At 39.2% G+C, this 23,398-nt stretch overlaps 1 long non-coding RNA gene across 1 annotated transcript in view; it reads left to right on the forward strand.

The window, feature by feature from the left end:
* LOC134316309 (uncharacterized) overlaps positions 1-20,125 on the forward strand; it is a 63,525-nt gene extending 43,400 nt beyond the window's left edge. Inside the window, exons 3-4 of the long non-coding RNA XR_010013074.1 lie at positions 5,703-5,844; positions 19,949-20,125. This is a non-coding gene — a long non-coding RNA (uncharacterized LOC134316309). The remainder of the gene's footprint in view (positions 1-5,702; positions 5,845-19,948) is intronic.
* Positions 20,126-23,398: the final 3,273 nt, after the last annotated feature.

Below are 23,398 nucleotides of genomic sequence, written 5' to 3' on the forward strand. Positions count from 1 at the left end.
AGCTTTATATTAAAGGTAGACTAAAATGATACGCTGTTCTTTCAGAAAAAAGCATGTATCATCCGTGCCATCGTTGGCATGACTAATATCTTCAGTATTACAGTACCGCCCTTACCTGCTTTCTCTTTATGTTCTCACACTTCTCCTTTTTCTTGTCATTTTCATGTTCTTTCTCTCTCCCTTCCTCTCTCTCTCTCTCTCTCTCTCTCTCTCTCTCTCTTTCAGTTATTGTGATGACATTGATTTATAGACATGCGTTTGTCTTTTTTCCCCTTTTTCCCCTTTACTGTAATAATTAGATGACTGTAGAGCATTTGCCACCCGGTGCCAAACAAACTTAGTGGACCAGAGAAGACAAAAGAAGTCATAAGAGAGTATGCATTGTTTTATATCAGAACAGTTTATCATTTAGTCATTCATTCACCAGCAGTGAGAAGTTGTTACATGTAGTCACAGTGCTTTTTTTCTTCCTCTGTATGTCTTTGTTTCTGCTTTAAACCCAGAAAATCTGGTACTGGTTACCACCTCCATATATCTTGCTTTGAAGAGCTGTCATCTGTGAAACTTTCACAAGTAGGCCCTGCTAAGACCTCTGAGGCCAATATATGTACTGCAGTCAAACCTTCAATATGTAATACAGTGTATTCAGAAAGTATCCAGACCCCTCAACTTTTTGCACACTTAATTGTGTCGTGGATTTACCTTTGAATGGATTTAATTGCCATTTTCACCCTTCAATCTGCACTTAATCATCCACAATGACAAAGTGAAATCATGTTTTAGACATTTTTAAAAATGTATTAAGAAGCAAAATGTAAAATCTCACATTAATATATAGAGAATTCAGACCCTTGTTTAGACCCCCTTTGGCAATTACAGCAATTACAGCAATTACAGCTACAAGTCTTCTTGGACACATATCTACAAGTTTTGCACATCTGGATTAAAGCAGTTTATCCTATTCATCATGGCAGATCCTTTCAAGCTACATTAGACTGGTTGGCAAGAGTCTGTGAACTGTCATCTTTACATCTCTCCACAGACAATGGTAGCCTAGTGGGTAGGGCTTTGGGCTATCAACTGAATGGTTGAGCGTTCGAATCCCACCTCTGCCATCCAGCCACTGTTGGGTCCTTGATCAAGGCCCTTAACCCTCTCTGCTCTAGGGGCAGCATGCAGTGGCTGACCCTGCGCTCTGACCCCAACTTCCAAACAAGCTGGGATATGCGAAGGAAGAATTTCATTGTACTGTACACCTGTATATGTATATATGACAAATAAAAGCTTCCTCCTAGATATCTCAGTCAGGTTTAAGTTTTGCCCGTTGAAAAGGAACTGTCAGTCCAGTCTGTGTGTGCTCTGGAGGAGGTTTTTTTAAAATGGATTTTAATGTATGTGGCTGCATTAATCTATCCCTCACTTCTAATCAGCCTCCCAGCCCCTGCTGCTGAGAAACACTGATGTTTCATCGTAGGGGTGATGTTAGCCAGGTGATGTGCAGTGCCTGGTTTTTACCATCATTATAAGTGATTACGTGTTGATTGTAGGGTAAAAATGGCAATCATATCCATTCAAAATTAAATGCACATCATGCACAAAATCTGTGATGGGGTCTGGATACTTTCTTCATTCAATGTATGTAGATGTAGAACAGATTTTGAAATGATATTTAAGGTCTGTTCTGATGTACAAGCCCAATTTCCAGAAAAGTGGACAGCACTGTGGCTTGGTGCCTAGCACTGTTGCCTCACAGCAAGAGGGTCCTGGGTTTGATTCCCAGGTGGAGCGGTCCAGGTCCCTTTTATGTGCAGTTTGCATGTTCTCCCCATGTCTGTGTGGGTTTCCTCTAGAAGCTCTGGTTTCCTCCCATAGTCCAAAGACATGTAATTGAGGTGAATTGGAAATACAAATTGTCCATGACTGTGTTTGACATTAAACTTGAACTGATGAATCTTGTGTAACCAGTAATTTCCTGTTATGAATGTAACCAAAATTTGTAAAACATGATGTTAAAATCCTAATAAAATAAATTATTTTCCAGAAAAGTTGGGACATTGTGCAAAATGCAATAAAAATAATCTGTATCTTTATTTAACTGACAAAAGTTGAAAGAAAAAAAATCTAATAAACTAAACAGCTTAGTTTAGAATTTGATGCCTGTAACACACTCAAAAAAGTTGGGACAGAGGCATGTTTAGCTCTGTGTTATTCAATCAACTTTTCTGTTAATGAGACCTTGTAATGCTTTGGGAACTGAAGTGGAAATATTCTCCACTTATGCTTGATACAAGACTTTAGTTGCTCAAAAGTCAGTGGCTACTGTTGTCTAAGTCTATGTGGATATATTTATCACAGTAGCATGATGGTTTTTCATGCAGTCCTGTTTGAGGGCTTGAAGGTCACAAATATTCAATAGTGGTTTCTGGCCTTGTCCTACATGAACTGAGATTTTCTCTGAATTCTCATCTTTTCACAATAGTATGTAGAGTAGATGGTAATAGACCTATTTTTTTTTACAATCTTATGTTGAGAAGTGTTCATTTTGTACTGACAATTAAACAAATGACATTACTTTTCTACATAGTCACCTTTTTTTGCGATGCATTTTCCCAGAGCCGTACCAAGTTTTTAATGCAATCAGCAAGAAATGTTTTTGGTTGAGTGTGTAGCCATTAATGCACCGCTGCTTTCTCTTCATCATCACATGAAAATCTTCTTCCTCTTAAAGCTTCCAAAAAGGTGGAAATCAAATGGTGCTATAAGCTCTCTCTTAGTCTCTCAGAGACGACCAATTACTGCTCCTCCCACCCTCACTGTTTCCAACCAAAATATAAAAGTGCAGAAACTCATCATTGTCTAAGGTGAAACCCTGTTTCAGACCCAATCTATACTCACCTGTAATTAATTCACCTGCTTATTGTGGAATGTTTCACAACTGGAATATTTATCAACTTTTCAGTCTTTTTTGGCAACTTTTTTGGAGTGTGTTGCAGACAGCAAATTCTAAATGTGTTTATATTTACAAAATACACTGTTTGTTTGTTTGTTTATTACACTTTGGCTACATTCATGACAGGAACGGTAGTTACTCATTACACAAGGTTCTTCAGTTCACAAGGTTATATTAAACATAGTTCTGGACAATTTTTGTATCTCCAATTCACCTCACTTGCATGTCTTTGGACTGTGTGAGGAAACCGGAGTACCCAGAGAAAACCCACGCAGACACAGGGAGAATATGCAAACTCCACACAGAAAGGACCCGGACCGCCCCACCTGTGGATCGAACCCAAGACCTTCTTGCTGTGAGGCGACAGTGCTACACACCGAGCTACCATGCCGCCCGCAAAGTGTCCCAACTTTTCATGAAATGGGGTTAGTAATTTAATTTATATGAAAACATTTAGTTGTACATAGCCTTTGTTTTTTATTTTATTTTCAAAGTCTGAGTGACATGCTTTTCTCCAGGCGGTTTATGCTAGTAGCTTTTTTCAAAGCTAAAAACTTTAGGGGAAACATATTTGCCATTATATTAACCACTAAAAATATGGTAAGATGATATAGAGATTTGTTTATACATTTATGTATGTATATACATAGTTGGGTGTGTCTAACAACCATAATTGAACAAAAAGCATGAAGACATACAGAAAATAAAAACAGCCATCCAACAGCAAGAAACAAAAAACACAGAGCTGGTTTGGCTAACAAAACATAATCAAGTGAGATGGGCTTTTCCATTCCATTTAATTACAGGGAATCCAGTGCCCAGATCATGACGTATTACACCTCTGCCTCTGGTGGCACAGTGCCAGTATTAACATGGGCAGAGATACCCAAGGCTTCGAGTGCTTATGCTGCTCCAGAGCAGATTCATACACCATCAAGTTACGCGAGGGATGATGACATGTGCTGTCTGGGCTTTAGCTTTGGGGCTTGCCATAGCTGGGCCTCTTTTACTGAGTCCTGGAGGGCCCAGCAGTTATTATTTCTATTAACCGGCATTTTATTTTCATACCAATGCCAACGCTCGTTCTGAACAGCTGGTTCTGCTCAGACGCTGCATGTTTGCTTAACTTAAGAGGTGCTTTGCAAAATGCCAACTGATATTTTCCCTTCAGCAACATGTTCTTACATCTGCAGTTTTCTCTTTTCTTTTGCCATCTTTCTGTTTTATGCTGTTTAAAGCTATTGATTATCTACAGTTTGATTATGTTGGCTAACCAATAATACAGTTTAGTATGATAATAATCTATTTAAATCATATACAAAATGCTTGAATGATGTTGTTTAATTTTATACCTAGTTTCTATTGTATTACTACCAATTTTTTGTATTGTTTTAGTTGGGTATGCTAATTTAATATTAGCACTGTAGCTCAAATAATTGATATCTTTATGACAAGACTACACTTTCACAAAATATTACACTGAATGCACTACTAAAGATTATTTCTGATTGATTTGTGTGTTTCATACCTACTATCAAGTATTTTTTTACCTTGTTTATAGTTTTGCTTCTGTCTAGTTTGTTTCCAGTTTTGTTTTTCTGTTTGTCTGTTCTGTGATCTGTCCTATAACTGTGCTATAAACTTTAATTAAGGTTATTACATTTTCCCTAACAGACATATTGACACAGATCTTCCTCAAATGTGGCTTGCCTTTTCTCCCATCTTTCTTCAGAAAATGTACTTTTGTAATAGACTATTGCATAACTGATTTGTATTATAAACATTCTAGAGTTTAATCATTTGTTACACCAACCATGATTTCAGATTATGCCATGTCAATGTTATTAGTATACCATAAAATATAAGGTTACATAAATATTTTTGACATAAAGAAGAAACTGTATTTTAAATATATAAGGGGTTCTTCAAAAAGTTTCCTATTTATTAAGAATTTCAAAAACAAATGACATCACTTTTCTACATAGTCACCTTCGGGTGCAATGCCACCGGCAAAAAATGTTTTTGGTTGAGTGCGTAGCCACTGATGCACCGCTGCTTTCACATCATCATCACATGAAATTCTTCTTCCCCTTAAAGCTTCTGTGTAGAGAGAGCTTATAGTCCGGATTTAGCTTAATCTGATTTCCACCTTTTTGGACCCTCAAAGAAGCTTTAAAGGGGAAGAAGATTTTCATGTGATGATGATGTGAAAGCAGTGGTGCATCATTGGCTTCGTGCTCAACCAAAAGCATTTTTGCTGAGGGCATTAAAATGCATCACAAAGGAAGCCCACAAAGTTGAATCAGTTCATCTGGACACAAGTTTGTTGTAGAGATACGTTTCGTCACTCAATCCGAATGACTTCTTCAGTGAAGAACTGACTTCAGACTGAAGAAGTCATTCGGATTGAGTGACGAAACGTATCTCTACAACAAACTTGTGTCCAGATGAACTGATTCAACTTTGTGGATTTGTGTACCTGGATTATTGAGCATGCATCAACAGATCACAAAGGAAGGTGACTATGTAGAAAAGTGATGTCATTTGTTTTTTTAATTCTTAATAAATAGAGTTAAAAGGTGCGGAAACTTTTTGAAGAACCCTCATAACGTAAATATCAGCTTGGTAGCAGTGGGAGCATGGCTGAATATTACTCGGTGTTCGGATCAGACGGAACAAATAAAGAAAAAGAAAAAACATTGACTAATTTATTCTCCTTCTCTCTCTGAGGACAGTTTTCGTTTTGTTTTAGCACTGCACGCCATGACTCTGAGGCAGGACGAATGAGAAATCAAGAATGAGAGGGAATCGATGATGAAGCTCGTGTTTCTCTGATCAGATTAGTGGAGCGTTTAAGGAGCACGGGGTGAGAGAGAAAAGCAGGATAAGACAAGGTGAGGAAAGATCAAACCCTCTCTCTCTCTCTGACACCCCCCCCCCCACACACACACACACACACACATATATACACACAGACACTATTCCATGCTCCTTCATGTTTATTACAAAGTTCCATCTTTGCTTCACTAAAAGAAGAGTATGAATCTTTCAGTGAGGCGTGCAGACAGGACTGAGCTGCTGCTTCAGAGCTTTATGTGTCCCTGTTGACCTATCAGTCCAGGCTGAGCCACTCCCAAATGTTCTCTTCCCTTTTCTTCTGTCATGTTTTCTATTCTCTTTGCCACTGTTTTTGGCTTCTATCTATTTATCTTTACTTCTCTCTTGTCTATTTTTTTCTAATCTAAAATGTCCTGTCATGTTTTCCTTTGCCTCATTACCTAAAATTTAATCCCAGCAAGACAGAGCTGATACTTATTCCTGGAGATCAAACTCCAACCCAAGACCTAGTCATCTCTCTTGATGACTTTCAGATCAAACCATCTGACAAGGCACAAAACCTTGATGTTGTCCTGGATAACCAGATGTCCTTCTCTCCTCATGTAGCCAACATGACAAAACTGTGCCAGTTCCTTCTTTATAGCATCAAGAAGATTAAACTTTTTCTCTCTATGAAAGCCACTTAGATTCTTGTCCAATCAGTTGTAATCTCCTGGCTGGACTACTGCAACTCCCTCCTGGCAGGTGTTCCCATGTCCACTATTAAACCCTTACAACTCACTCAAAATGCAGCTACTCGACTGGTTTTCAACCAACCTAAACACAACCACATCACCACACTGCTGCGTTCTCTTCACTGGCTTCCTGTAGCTGCCCACATTTAGTTAAAACACTGATGGTCGCCTACAAAGCCATGAATGGACCAGCGCCAAACTACCTTAGAGAACTCATCACACCCCGCTCTGTACCACACAACCTCCGAGCCACTAGTCTCGCTCACCTTGATCCTCTACTCAGAACTCAGGGAAGAGAAGCATCAAGGTTTTTTTCTGTAATTGTACCCAAGTGATAGAACGAACCTCCTCTGTCTGTGCGAACATCTGAGTCTCTCACTGTCTTCAAACGACCTTTATACTGAGCACTTAATCTGAGAACTAACATGTACTTATTAATTAACTTATTCATTAAAAAAATCATTCTAACAGAATTCATTTCAGCCGATTTGTATTCTTGAACTGTTGTTTACTTAAACTTAAGTAAGGTAATGTTCACTATTAAAGCACTTCTGTAAGTTGCTCTGGATAAGAGCGTCTGCTAAATGCTGAAAATATAAATGTGAATGCCTCATCTTATCTCCCCTTTTTCATCCTCTTTTTTTTCCTTTCCTTGTTCATGTCTTGTCTTATCTCATCTCACATTATTGTGTCTCACTTTGTCTCAATCTTTCTCCTCTGTGTTTCCTTTTTTCATTGCCTCATTTCTTCTCCTTTTATTGCTTGGTTTCCATTCCACTCACTCCAGCTCACTCACTCCTGTTGAAGCAGCAAGGAGGTTATACCCCATCCAACCTTCCCTTCTGTAGACACAACCAAGTGTGTCTGATATAGACCTGGACAGGCTGGTACTAGTTCTATCACTAAGCATAAGACTCAAGACTTATCAACTTTGGGCCAAAGTATTAGCCTGTTGTGACACCACCCCGATGTTCCAGTCTACCAATAATTAATTAATTTATTTATTTATTAATTAATTAATTAATTTATTTATTTATTTATTTATTATGATTTTAACGTCATGTTTTACACACTTTGGTTACATTCATGACAGGACAGGTAGTTACTGGTTACACAAGACTCATCAGTTCAAGTTTTTATTGTCAAACACAGTCATGGACAATTTTGTATCTCCAATTCACCTCACTTGCATGTCTTTGGACTGTGGAAGGAAACCTACACAGACACAGGGAGAACATGCAAACTTCACACAGAAAGGACCCGGACCGCTCCACCTGGGAATCGAACCCAGGGTGCTCTTGCTGTGAGGCGACAGTGCTACCCACTGAGCCACAGTGCTGCCCCCAGTCTACCAATGCTTAATAGGGGAACATGTTCAGGACAACCTGCTATGTACACCCTTAATACTGGAATAATTAGATATAATATACAAATACCATGGCTGTAAGTTGCACTGGCTAAGAAAAGGCAAATGTCTCTATTTTGACCTGTTTGCGTACTATAAAATCATTTGCTATGAACATTCATTACAGAATTTGGCTCTAATACACAATAATATATTGTGTTGTTTAGCTGTGACAAATGCAAGCAAATATAATTAGCAGTTATAAGCAGTAATAAATTATGAGATAGCAAAATGACATGTCAGCATTCAAACAATTGAATACCCCTGGTGTTTTATTCACATAATGCTTCTTTTCTTTCTTCAAAGTTTCTTGAGCAGTAAAATGTGAGCTTTTGAGCTGTAGTTTTACATTTGTGGTTCTAAAACTTCTAAAAGGCCACCTAATCAATTTTGTTTTTCAAATGCCTGCAAATTGGTATTTTTGCACCCAGACGTTGTAGTTGTAAAATCATGGGAAATACACCATTTTTACATTCCTACGGCCTTTTTATAATCTATAATCTGATTATATTACTTTAAAGATTTGGACCTTTAGGCCATTTTACTTGTCGCGTAATTAAATTAGCCACTCCAAGAAATATGTCCCTAATCACAAACGTGTGAATTATTAATGTGGTATCAAATTCCTGCTGACTTTGGGGGATTATCAATAATGGATAGGGTCCATCTGGTGGTATGGAATGGATGTTAGGTACCTGTCCCATCCCCCAAAACACAATGCACACACACACACACACACACACACACACACAAAGATAAAGAACATTTTCATGTTTGACTTAACAATGGTATTTTATTTTTTAGAAGTAGTGGTGAATTCCGAATTTCGATATGCACATTATGTGTCACATCCATTTAATGTGAACACAGAGAGAGAGGCAATAGATTGTAATAATAGGGTCTGGGTTTGATTCCATAGCTGGGCAGCCATGGTCCTTTTTTGAGTGTTGAGTTTGCATGTTCTCCATGTGTCCATGTGAGTTTCCTTTGGGTGCTTCATCTTTCTCCCAGAAGTCCAAAGACATGCATTCAGGCTAATTGGAGCAACTAGAAATTGTCTTGTGTGAGAGTGTTTAAATGTGTGTGTCTGCCCTGTGATGGACTGTCCGGGGTGTTCCTTTCTATTATCCAATAAATCGGAATCGTAACCCTGCCCAGAATACAGTGGTGATAAAACAGACAATAAATGAATGAATAATAATATTAATAATAATAATTGTCTTTATGTCTGCACAATAGTAAAATAAATCTAATAATGATCCCTTTAAACTACCTTTTAGTGGTTAAAACTTATTTAGGACCGTTTCAATTAAAGGGGATGAGCATCCACAGAGACATGCATAGTCTTGAGATTTTAATGATCTATGCAATTGCTTTTTCCCTATTTCGTTTTCCGTTTTGACATTTTAGATCATGATCTTAATAAAACACCCAACTGTCTCCTAGATTTACATTTCATTTACATTTACGGCATTTAGCAGACGCTTTTATCCAACGTGAGTACTGTGACAGTATATTGTTTAAGCAATTGAGGGTTAAGAGCCTTGCTCAAGGGCCCAACAGTGGCAACCTGGCAGTGGTGGGGCTTGAACCAGCAACCTTTCGATTAATAGTCCAGTACCTTAACCACTAGGCTACAACTGCCTACAGAGGTTGTCATTGCAACAGTCCCATTCTCAGAAATATTTATTTATTTATTTATTTATTAGGATTTTAACATCATGTTCTACACACACAAGATTAATCAGTTCAAGTCTTTAATGTCATTTAACGATTGATTGAGGTAGATCTGTCATCTACCAGTTCCACTGGCAGCAAAACAGTATTAAAAACACATCTCTTACATGTTTGACAGTAGATACATAGCCGGGTTAGAATGTCTTACCTTCTTTTAAACATTTGGTTAATGTGGGCAGACTTGGGGGCTCACACACAGACCTGTGGGCTTTTTGTTTCATCTAACCCCAAAACTCTCCTCCAAAATGCAAGAAACTTCAGCCTGTTAGCTTAGTACAAATCTTGCATACTAATAATCTTAGATATGACTAATAAATAAAATGCTGTACATCAAAGTAATATGATGTACAATATGACTCAAATACTAATTCAGCTAAGTTACCTACCGTGCTTGTACACCGATCAGCCATAATATTAAAACCACCTCCTTGTTTCTACACTCGCTGTCCATTTTATCAGCTCCACTTACCATATAGAAGCACTTTGTAGTTTTACAATTACTGACTGTAGTCCATCTGTTTCTCTGCATGCTTTGTTAGACCCCTTTCATGCTGTTCTGCAATGGTCAGGACTCGCCCAGGACCACCACAGAGCAGATATTACTTGGGTGGTGGGTCATTCTCAGCACTGCAGTGACACTGACATGGTGGTGGTGTGTTAGTGTGTGTTGTGCTGGTATATCCACTCACGGTCCACTCTATTAGACACGCCTACCTAGTTGGTTCACCTTGTAGATGCAAAGTCAGAGACGATGTCTCATCTATTGCTGCTGTTTGAGTTGGTCATCTTCTAGACTTTCATCAGTGGTCACAGCACGCTGCCCATGGGGCGCTGTTGGCTGGATATTTTTGGTTGGTGAACTATTCTCAGTCCAGCAGTGACAGTGAGGTCACTCCATCAGCGCTGCTGTGTCTGATCCACTCATACCAACACAACACACACTAACATACCACCACCATGTCAGTGTCACTGCAGTGCTGAGAATGATCCACCACCCAAATAATACCTACTCTGTAGTGGTCCTGGGAGAGACCTGACCATTAAAGAACAGCATGAAAGGGGGCTAAATAAGCATGAAGAGAAACAGATGGACTACAGTCAGTAATTGGTAAGTGGAGCTGATAAAATGGACAGTGAGTGTAGAAACAAGGAGGTGGTTTTAATGTTATGGCTGATCGGTGTATATTACTCTGTGTCTGCTGTCTTATAGCTGTATGCAAGCAACCCTTACCTTTGCACAGTTGAGATTACTATATGTTTTGCTAGTTTTGGCTCATTTTAGTTACTGTTACAGTGGGACAGTGGTAGCCTAGTGGGTAAAGCTTTGGGCTATCAACCGGAAGATTGGGGGTTCAAATCCAGGCTCTGCTATGCAGCCACTGTTGGGTCCTTGAGCAAGGCCCTTAACCCTGTCTGCTCCAGGGGTGCCATACGATGGCTGACCCTGCGCTCTGACCCCAACTTCCAAACAAGCTGGGATATGCGAAGAAAGAATTTCATTGTACTGTACACCTGTATATGTATATATGACAAATAAAGTATATCTACAGTATATCTATAATGTAACAGTATACATACTATTAAGGTATTATCATAAACATGCATTTTTATTTATAATAAATCTTTTAATTTCAGATTATTAGCAGTTAGCAAGTTAACTGATTTGGGGATGCTGATGCCATTGGTAGTAAACAATCTGACATACTATTTAGTACATTTGTGGGCAGTTTGGAGGTAGCGTGGTCATGCAGAAGATCTAAATTTGATCCTCACCTCTGGTTACTGTCTGTATGGGGTTTTTCTTGACTTTGCTGAGTGCCAACACTTCCCAAAAACATGCTAGTAATTGCTCCTAGTTGTAAGTAAGTGAAGATAAAGTGGGTGATGAACTGGCATCCCATCATTTCCTGCTTTCTGTGGATCTGGCATAGGCTCTATGTGCATGATACTGCTTTAAATAAAACAATGATTCAAAATGACAGAATGGATGAGTAAGTGCGGTTCGAGGCACAGCTAAAACTAATATAATGGTTTATTTCAAACACATCTGTACCAGTAAACAAAAAAGCAAGACATGTTGTTCAGTGTATTTAATTTTCTTAAAATCCCGTTTATCACTCTTTAATCTAACCCAACAATGAAAGGGCACTCTAACAATTGAAATGCAAGCATAAAGGGAAAAAAAGACAACAATAAGTCAAACAGACTTGGTTTGGGGTTATGCAGGGTACAGCAGTGGGTTCTGCAGTCTTGTTTTGATTATGTGTGGTTTTAGTAGTGTTCCAGTGTCTGCTCCTCTCCCCCACAGACACAGCTATAAAGACACTCAACAAACACACTCACGGACACATAAACCCACTCCATGACTACAGAGACATGTGCGCTGTAAAAGCTCAAAGAGAAAAAGGACAAAAAGCTAGTAGTATAACTCAGCTATTCTAATGGTATATAAAGCATATGGTACATAATATATAAATGACACAGACCATAACACAATCCCTAAAGGAAGTTTACTGTGGCCATGTATTTACAATATCGCTTCATGCATTCAGTTTAAGTCCTAAATGAGAGTTAGAAATCAGGAGTCGATGGTTTGTTTACATAAAAAGATTTTCATCAATCCAAATGAGTTTATTTCAGATGCAGAATTGAAATGGATTGTTTATCCGCACGCTAAACATGTAATCTTCATGTGCATAAACCTTAAATGTAATCTGAACCGGAGTAACACACACGCTGGGATGAGTATTTAGATATCATAACAATCAGATACACTGACAAGAGTTAAAAGAGTAAAGATTTTTTGGTTTGCTTTGGTTTGTTTTTTGTTTTAATCTATGATAATGAGTATAGTAAAATGATCATCAGTCAGGTGATGTGATGAGACCTGAGACAGAATAGAAGTTGTTATCCTCCTCAGTTTTTTTCTGCTTACGTCAAGATCATTTACTTATTAATAAGCACAGGTTTACCCTTTTCAGTTACATCTAATATAATGTTAAATGCATAAAACATAAACTTAAACATACATTTCGGTGTGGCGAGGTGGCTTGGTGGGTAGCAGTGTCACCTCTCAGCAAGGAGGTCCAAATCCACTTTGTTCTGTATTAAAAACATGACAAATTAGTACACAACCCCAAATCAGAAAAAATTGGGACAGTATGGAAATTGCAAATAAAATAAAAATGCAGTGTTCCTTACATTTACTTTGACTTTTATTTGCTTGCAGACAGGACGAACCTGAGATACTTCATGTTTTGTCTGCTCAACTTCATTTCATTTGTTAATATACCTCCATTCCTGCATTCTGCAAATAATGATGTGATTCCAAACAGGTGATGTCAACAGGTGATTGTAATCATGGTTTGGTACAAAAGCAGCATCCAGGAAAGGCTGAGTCTTTGATGAGCAAAGATGATCAGAGGATCTCCAGTTTGTCAACAAATGCGTAAGAAAATTATTAAAATGTTTAAAAACAATGTACCTCAAAGAAAGATTGGAAGGGATTTGCATATTTCTCCCTCTACAGTGCATAATATTATTAAACCATTCAAGGAATCGGGAGGAATTTCAGTGCGTAAGAGCCAAGGGTGCAAACTTAAGCTAAACGCCCGTGATCTTCGATCCCTCAACAAGTCCAAAAGCCAGGGTCTGTCATGGTATGGGGATGTGTCAGTGCCCCAGGCAAAGGTCATTTATACTGCTGTGATGGCAGCATTAATGCAGAAAAGTACATTGAGATCTTAGAGCAACATGTGCTGCCTTCAAGACATCATCTTTTCCAGGGACGTCCATGCATTTTTCAACAAGACAATGCAAAACCACATGCTGCTCACATTACAAAGTGGAAAATGCTTTACTGTCCCAATTTTTTTTGGAATGTGGTGCAGGCCTGAAATGCAGGAATGGATGTTTATTAATAAATGAAATGAAGTTGACCAGTCAGAAGTTCATCCTGTCTGCAATCAAATAAAAGTCAAAGTTAATGTAAGAAACTCTGTGTTTTTTTATTATTTGCATTTTCCATGCTGTCCCAACTTTTTCTGATTTGGGGTTGTACAAAACATACATTTATATATGTGAAGTTAACATATGCTATACCAAGACATGTTCATCCAGTAATCAGTTTGTTTTTTAAAGAAGCTGTACATACGCCGAACAGCTGCCGCTGATCAGCAGGGCCATAAATGTCACCAATGTCAAGACACAAAGTCAGGCTGAGACACACCAACACAACAAACCAAGAAAAATAGAAGCAGAAAAGGTCAAGAGGTATTTTTAAGATCAGTAAACTGCAGGTGAGCGTAGAAAGGGTGGAAGGGGGGGTGGATCTGGGGGGGACAGAAAAATATCCAGGTTCTCATGGTTTTAAAACATTTCTGTGTACTGGGAGGAGTTTTCACATAGGTTTGAGTGACAGAACAATGCCGTTCAGAGAGAAAAGAGTGAGAGAGAGTGCTGGAGAAATGCAGAGCCTAAAGCCAGATGGCAAATAGGAAGAGAAATGGAGCACACTGGGAGTTGCTTCGTTTTTTTTCTCACACCTTCTTCTACTCTCGTCACCTAAGGCTACAAAAAGCTCAAGCCCCAATTACCTGTCTTACCTTAACCTTCCCTACCCTTCGCTCTGCAGCAAGAATGGATAATTGAATTAGCTCTCTCTTTCTTTCTCTCTCACACACTCTCTCTCTCTCTCTCTTATGTTTTGTATCTGTCTTTCTGCTCCTGCTGCATAGTAAACAGGTGTCATACCTGCTTGGCCTCTCTGGCCTACCAAATGCTAGCGCTGCTGCCTGCATCAGATCAATATCCACACATTAAGCGAAAGATCCCAGCATGCTCGCTATACTCTCCCACACATCCCCAGAGACCAAATCTATATGAGCATATGTACTTCAATCTGGATATTGATGAGAAATCACTTAAGGACATGCCTTTCCTCACTAGACATCAATACAAGCAACACCGTACCAGAAGCTAATCAAATGTATAAAAATGACAGCATCTATATCAGTTGCACTGTTTAATGCAAACAGGAACATTTGGTGTAGCTGTAGTGGTCAAACTGGACATAAGAGTACAACAAGTGCCTAAACCATATTGTCAAAAGTATTTGGACACCACTCATTATTTTTCAGCCACATCCAGCACTAATGCATAAAATAAAAATGTTTGGGTACTCAAGTGGCACAGTGTTAAATTAAGCTAGCCCACTACTTCTAGGATCCAGAGTCTGAATCCCTAGCAGTGCTATCAGCCAACAGTTCTAGCAGCCAAATTTCTTTTAGTGCTATCAGCCAATCAAGCATCTACCTACAGACATGATGGGGTATGTCTAAAAGGGTGACCTAGGCCCTGCAATGTACTGGCACCAGCCATAACATTAAAACCACCTCCTTGTTTCTACACACACTGTCCATTTTATTGGCTCCACTTACCATATAGAAGCACATTGTAGTTCTACAATTACTGACTGTAGTCCATCTGTTTTTCTGCATGCTTTGTTAGCCCCCTTTCATGCTGTTCTGCAATGGTCAGGACTCTCCCAGGACCACCACAGAGTAGGTGTTATTTGGGTGGTGGGTCATTCTCAGCACTGCAGTGACACTGACAAGACACAGCAGTACTGATGGAGTTTTTAAACACCTCACTGTCACTGCTGGACTGAGAATAGTCAACCAACCAAAAATATCCAGCCAACAGCACCCCATGGGCAGCGTCCTGTGACCACTGATGAAGGTCTAGAAGATGACCAACTCAAACAGCAGCAATAGATGAGCGATCGTCTCTGACTTTACATCTACAAGGTGGACCAACTAGGTAGGAGTGTCTAATAGAGTGGACAGTGGGTGGACGAGATATTTAAAAACTCCATCAGCGCTACTGTGTCTGCTCCACTCATACCAGCACAACACACACTAACACACCACCACCATGTATACATGTGTACAGTACAATGAAATTGCATATCCCAGCTTGTTTGGAAGCTGGGGTCAGAGCACAGGGTCAGCCATTGTACGGCGCCCCTGGAGCAGACAGGGTTAAGGGCCTTGCTCAAGGGCCCAACATTGCAGAGTTGGCTGTTGGCTGCATTGCAGAGTCTGGATTTGAATCGACAATCTTCTGACTGGTAGCCCAAAGCTCTACCCACTAGGCTACCACTGTCCCATACATATGAGATAATAAAATTAGGATTAAGAAACTGGGACAAAATAAATATGGCAGTTCAGATTATTGTTTGATGCTAAAGAACGTTCTATAATTTCATTCAACTTTGTTGGATGGTTTCCTAAATCTTCATTGGTGATACACAGTAAATATACAGGGCATGTCTGCCTGCACCTACGTATTTAAGTTTGCTATTTAAGTCAGGAATGCCACTTTAAGCCATGTCAAAGGATCTTCATGTCTCCAAATTATTTGAACACACAACTTACTGTCACTGTCCACATCAGAGGTCCAGTTCACTCTGGTATTTGCTTGGAAACAAACCCAGGTTTAAATACCCTGGTGCTTTTAAGCAAATAATATAGTCTTAAGAGGAACCACACTAGTCAAGAGTCAAGTCAAGAGAGGTTTATTGTCATTTCACCTACAGTGGGGCCAAAAATATTTAGTCAGCCACTGATTGTGCAAGTTCTCCTACTTAGAAAGATGAGAGAGGTCTGTAATTTTCATCATAGGTACACTTCAACTATGAGAGACAAAATGAGAAAAAAAAATCCAGAAAATCACATTGTAAGATTTTTAAAGAATTTATTTGTAAATTATGGTGGAAAATAAGTATTTGGTCACCCACAAACAAGCAAGATTTCTGGCTCTCACAGGCCTGTAACTTATTTAAGAAGCTCTTCTGTCCTCCACTCGTTACCTGTATTAATGGCACCTGTTTGACCTCGTTATCTGTATAAAAGACACCTGTCCACAGCCTCAAACAGTCAGACTCCAAACTCAACCATGGCCAAGACCAAAGAGCTGTCGAAGGACACCAGGAAGAAAATTGTAGACCTGCACCAGGCTGGGAAGAGTGAATCTACAATAGGCAAGCATTTTGGTGTGAATAAATCAACTGTGGGAGCAATTGTAAAAAAATGGAAGACATACAAGACCATTGATAATCTCCCTCGATCTGGGGCCCCACGCAAGATCTCATCCCGTGGGGTCAAAATGATCATGAGAACGGTGAGCAAAAATCCCAGAACTACACGGAGGGACCTGATGAATGACCTGCAGAGAGCTGGGACCAAAATAACAAAGGCTACCATCAGTAACATACTACACCGAGAAGGACTCAAATCCTGCAGTGCCAGCCGTGTCCCCCTGCTTAAGCCAGTACATGTCCAGGCCCGTCTGAAGTTTGCCAGAGAGCATATGGATGATCCAGAAGAGGATTAGGAGAATATCATGTGGTCAGATGAAACCAAAATGGAACTTTTTGGTAAAAACTCAACTCATCGTGTTTGGAGGAAGAAGAATGCTGAGTTGCATCCCAAGAACACCATACCTACTGTGAAGCATGGGGGTGGAAACATCATGCTTTGGGGCTGTTCTGCAAAGGGGACAGGACGACTGATCTGTGTTAAGGGAAGAATGAACGGGGCCATGTATCGTGAGATTTTAAGCCAAAACCTCCTTCCATCAGTGAGAGCATTGAAGATGGAACGTGGCTGGGTCTTCCAGCATGACAATGATCCCAAACACACCGCTCGGGCAACGAAGGAGTGGCTCCGTAAAAAGCATTTCAAGGTCCTGGAGTGGCCTAGCCAGTCTCCAGACCTCAACACCATAGAAAATTTGTGGAGGGAGTTGAAAGTCTGTGTTGCCCAGCGACAGCCCCAAAACATCACTGCTCTAGAGGAGATCTGCATGGAGGAATGGGCCAAAATACCAGCTACAGTGTGTGCAAACCTGGTGAAGACTTACAGGAAACGTTTGACCTCTGTCATTGCCAACAAAGTATTGTTACAAAGTATTGAGTTGAACTTTTGTTATTGACCAAATACTTATTTTCCACCATAATTTACAAATAAATTCTTTAAAAGTCCTACAATGTGATTTCCTGGATTTTTTTTTCTCATTTTGTCTCTCATAGTTGAAGTGTACCTGTGATGAAAATTACAGACCTCTCACATCTTTCTAAGTAGGAGAACTTGCACAATCAGTGGCTGACTAAATACTTTTTGGCCCCACTGTACAAGTACATATTGAAACGAAACAACGTTCCTCCAGGTCTTTTATTATAAGAACACTACACAGGTCCAAGGTGCAACATAGAACAAAAAGTACAAGACAGTACAGTACAGTGCAGGTAGACAACATTACAATAATACGAGCATGCTTAAAAATAAATAAAGGAAGACAAGACTAGAGACAAGTGTTGGTTAGTACATGGCACTGAGTAAATAAATAATGGTGAGGTAGATTATACACAAGTTATGTGTATCAGTCAAGTTAAGTCAGACTCATTTATGTAATGCTTCTTACTATAAACATTGTCTCACATCAACTTTACCATACTGGTGGGCACTACCATACTGCCCATCCTCCACTTTTTAATAATATTGCTTAAACATTTGCTTGTTCATGCAGCCACATTTGCTTGTTCCTGCACCCACACCAATTGCACTGACTTTGTCTCCTGACCTCCCAAAAGCACTGTGTTCCACCTCTGGCCTCACATTATATGTCGATTTCATTTCCTCAATAAAAACTGCTTATTTTAATTGTTTCCACCCAGACATAACAATACACTGCAATATGCATTTACTCAAAGCCAAACCCAGTAAACAAGCTTTTTAATTTCGTGTGACACAGAGCAGCAAGGGCATCTTAGCATGACGGAGCTGCTAACCACAGTCAATAGCTAATAAAACCAAAAGAAGTTATTTTGTTTCCAGCGCATGTTTTGAGGACTAAGAACACTTAAATATAGAACAGCAGTATTCTGCACACTGGGCCCACAGAAGCCGGCAAAATCAAAAGCAACGTGGTGTTGATCCTGTTGTAGGCAAAAGAAAGAGACCACATGGGGGCTGAGAATTTAAATGTGCTTATTGTTACTGATCTGGTGTGACTGAGATGTTTTTGTCACCTATGACCTCGGTACTGGGCGACCCTTACTGGGTCCTGGGTTTATTTCTGTTTTTTCCTCTCTCTTCCATTTTTTTTGCACTCTGTCCCTTTTATTTCTCTCTCTCTCTCTCCTGCACATGCTAAGCATGTCAAATCTGGTTCATATTGTGAGACAGCAGGACTTCTGAGTACTTCTAAGCAATGACCATGTCAAAAAATCATTTAAATGTTTTCACAAGGAATGCAGGAACATCCTGGAAAGGGCACCAATCCCAGTCACTCTGAGGTTTACTCACATGCTTAAACCTAGTGATCATTTGGAGTAGCCAAACCACTATCTGTATGTTTGGGGTTGGAAAAGATAACTGGAATATCAGGAGGGAACCCACAAGAGAACACGGTGAGCTGCTGTTGATATTGTTTTCAGCCTTTGCAATCTTGACCTGCCTGTAAACCTGCTCATTTGAGTAAATATTTAATCAGTCAGTCTTATGGCTACAGTGCAGTGCCAAAATCATAAAGACAGGCATCACAAGTTTAAGATCATGTTTACATCAAAACTTAAAATGGAGAAAAATAAGATTTAAGTAACTTTAAGTGAATAAGCATGTAAGTAAAGTAGAGGTTTTTGGCTTAAATCTAATCCCCATTATGAAATATGGTGGTGGTAACATCATAATATGTGCATACCCATCAGCACAGGGGCAGACAGTCTGATTACAACTGAAAATTAAAGGACATTGCGAACTCAACACTAAATTGTAACAGTAAATTGATCCCCTTAAGTGGCACAGTCCTGATCTCAACCTCATTAAACATATGTGACAGGTGATTAAAGTTACTGTACATCATGCTAGCTGTCTAACCTGAGGAATTTAAACCTTTCATTAAAAGGAACAAATGTTAACATTGCTCCACCATGTTGAATAAAATCATTTAAGACTTATTGAAAAGATAACCAGCAAGAACTAAACAATGGGGAGGAATGTTTGTTGGAGGATTTTTTTTTTGTGGTTTTTATATTTTTAATAATATTAGGTTTAGTAGATTTATTTTCTAACCTAATAAAATGATTATCTTTCCTTTCAGGTTACTCTGTTTTGTAAATGCTTTCACATTTTGTAAAAGTTGGGGGTGGAAAAGAATGTCTTCCAGCCAGTTCAGCTCTCTCTCTCTCTCTCTCTCTCTCTCTCTCTCTCTCTCTGGTTTCAGCAGCATGTTTTTGCTTTTGTTGGTCTGCTGGCTGTTGTTTGGAGGTTCTCACACTGAGATGAACTAATACCAGGAGCTGCTACATTGTCTTCCAAACAATGGTTTACCTCCTCAGGTCATTGGAAAGTACCATTTTTCCTAGTGCCCCTCCTAGCTGTACCCAGCTTATAAAGGTAAAGCCCAAACTATTCAGAACAAGCTCTGTTATTTCCCTCACAACATCGCCTTTGCCTGAAGCATAGATCCGAACACTGTCTCTCACAGAAGCATCCCACCAGTTATCCTGACTCATACATAACACACAGACAATATGTGAAAACAATATGTTCTAGTACAGACATATTTCTTATGTACAGACAAAGGTCAGAGAATCAGAGATAAATATATTTTAAAACTATGTCAACTCTATGGACACACCGATGAATCAAAAAACAACATATGAATCATAGATCAAATTTAGACAACTGAGGTTGTGTTTTCAGGCTTAGAAATCCTCACATAGAGGTCACTAACTGTGTAGTTACTCTAAAAAAAAAAAATCATACAATTCATATAAGACACTTATTAGCAGTGCTTACAGATACAATTTTATTCATATAATACATATTTGTGTAATAGAATAATAAATATTAATATTATTAAAATATAAGTTAAACAATAAATAATAAAATAAAGTAGATTTACATTATTTTATATTAAATATACATTTATTTTATATTAAAAAAATATTTGTATATTTTCCTCAAAGGGGACATTTAATAATTATGCAAACTGCCAGACTCTTCTGATTAGTATTATGTAAGCCATTACACTCCAATATTGCAAAAACAACAACAATATGTCTTTAAAATAATATTTTTATCTCTATGCCAAATGTTTAGAAAATCTGCATTTACAAAGGGGTATCTAAACAAACAAGTTGCTCCACCTTTTAAAGGGACAGAAAGGTTAAATTGCCATCTTAAGATGAAACATGTTATATAAAAGTTTGTTTCAAGTTTGGGTGTCATAGGTAGGTAGGTAAATGGATGGATGGATGGATGGATGGATGGATGGATGGATGGATGGATGGATGGATGGGTGGGTGGGTGGATGGATGGGTGGGTGGATGGATGGATGGATGGATGGATGGATGGATGGATGGATGGATGGATGGATGGATGGATAGATAGATAGATAGATAGATAGATAGATAGATAGATAGATAGACAGACAGACAGACAGACAGACAGACAGACAGACAGACAGACAGACAGACAGACAGATAGATAGATAGTTGAATGGACGGATGGACGGACAGACAGACAGACAGACAGACAGACAGACAGACAGACAGACAGATAGATCTCTATAATGTTTTATTTAAAAAATTTTCATTTATTTTATGTAATGCCGTTTTAGAAAGCCTGATTATACGTATGTATTGGAGGACAATGTTAAAATCATCTGGAGGTAAAAAAAAAAAAAGTTACAAACACAGACATGTGGCATGTTCAGGCGTTGACAGAGACCCAGAGTGCAATATATCAAGAGAACACAATGGTAAGCACACTCCAGGATTATTATCAAATTAAACAGAATGCACCAAACTTCACTGGCCCACAGAGACAGCATGAACACATTACACACACAGCAGACTCTTTAAAAGTGAAATATAGAGAACCACCTTGTATGAGAACCCCAGGTTAAGGTGCATTTTTGATTATCGTGGGAACCACCGTTAAACGTGTGAACCCATCTCTCTCACCTTTAGTGTTGGACTAATGAAACTGTAAGAATCTTAGGAACACACACACTCTCACACACATACACACTAACTGACACACTTGTGTCCCATATCTATCATAAAGTGTTTCAACAGCTTGTGTCCTTGGTTTATAAGAAATCATTCAGGGGCTATCAATCTCACCAGGCTGGAACAAATGTCAATCAAACACAATTTCTAGGGAGTCAATGGGCCTTTTAAGAGGGCCCAAAAACCTTATACACTAATAAAGATTTATATTTTTGCATACTTTTGTGGTGTGTTACAGCAATTATTGGTAATATTTTATATTAACAGAACAGTGTGTGTGGGTGTGTGTGTGTGTGTGAACTGTAAGTTATGATCAGCAGCAACCAGTCAGATAGGGAACAGTCCACACCTTAACGTCCGGATTGAAGAGCCCATGGGAAACTCAGACAGCGTCGTCTCAAATACCTGCCTCCGGGCCAAACCTGAATCTGCCGTTTCCGACAGTGCATAGTTGGAAATGTTCGACAAGATATGATAGTTTATAAACTATGGGAATTGCAGCTGAATGTCAATCAAATTCTAAATATAAAGCAATATATAAAAGATACTGCTCATGCAGATTAACAGTGGAATTTTCTTTTGAAATAATACAATAAGGAATCGTTTTACAGGATGTTTTAATCCCGGTCAGGGTTGCAATGGGTGCAGTTTACTGGGCAAAAGGTAGGGAACACCGTGGACAGGTAACCAGTCCATCACAGACACACACACATAGGGCAATTTACTATCTCTAGTTAACCTGGCTGCATGTCTTTGGACTGTGGCAGGAAACCGGAGAACCCGGAGGAAACCCATGCAGACATGGGGAGAACTCCACACCGAAAGGACTCACTCCACCTGGGAATGGAACCCAGGACCTTCTTTTAGTGAGGTGGCAGTGCTACCCACCGAGCCACCGTGCTGCTACATAAATAGTTACAAGGCCATAATCACAATATACACAGATCAGCCATAACATTAAAACCACCTCCTTGTTTATACACACATTGTTCAATTTATCGGCTTCATTTACCATATAGAAGCACTTTGTAGTTCTACAATTACTGACTGCATGCTTTGTTAGCCCCCTTTATGCTGTTCTTCAATGGTCAGGACTCTCCCAGGACCAATACAGAGCAGATATTATTTGAGTGATGGATCATTCTCAGCACTGCAGTAACACTGACATGGTGGTGGTGTGTTAGTGTGTGTTGTACTGGTGCGAGTGGATAAGACACAGCAATGCTGATGGAGTTTTTAAACACCTCACTGTCACTGCTGGACTGAGAATAGTCCATCAACCAAAAAATTATCCAGCCAACAGCGCCCCATAGGCAGCATCTTGTGACCACTGATGAAGGTTTGGAGGTGACCAACTCAAACAGCAGCAATAGATAAGCGATCGTCTCTGTCTTTACATCTACAAGGTGGACCAACTAGGTAGGAGTGTCTAATAGAGTGGACAGTGAGTGGACACGGTATTTAACCCTTTGATGCACAACCTGGGTCAAGAGTGACCCAACTGAGTTTTTATTTTCTACATCTTTGCAATAAATTAATTTTGTCATTCAAGCTTCCATGAATTCCTCAATTAACTTTGATCATCACAAATCCTTATTTCAGTTTTATATTTTTCACTTTTTTAATAAAAATCATTTTTGTATCACTACTCTTCT

This window comes from Trichomycterus rosablanca, chromosome 6 (assembly GCF_030014385.1).
Source record: "Trichomycterus rosablanca isolate fTriRos1 chromosome 6, fTriRos1.hap1, whole genome shotgun sequence".
NCBI classification, from domain to species: domain Eukaryota; kingdom Metazoa; phylum Chordata; class Actinopteri; order Siluriformes; family Trichomycteridae; genus Trichomycterus; species Trichomycterus rosablanca.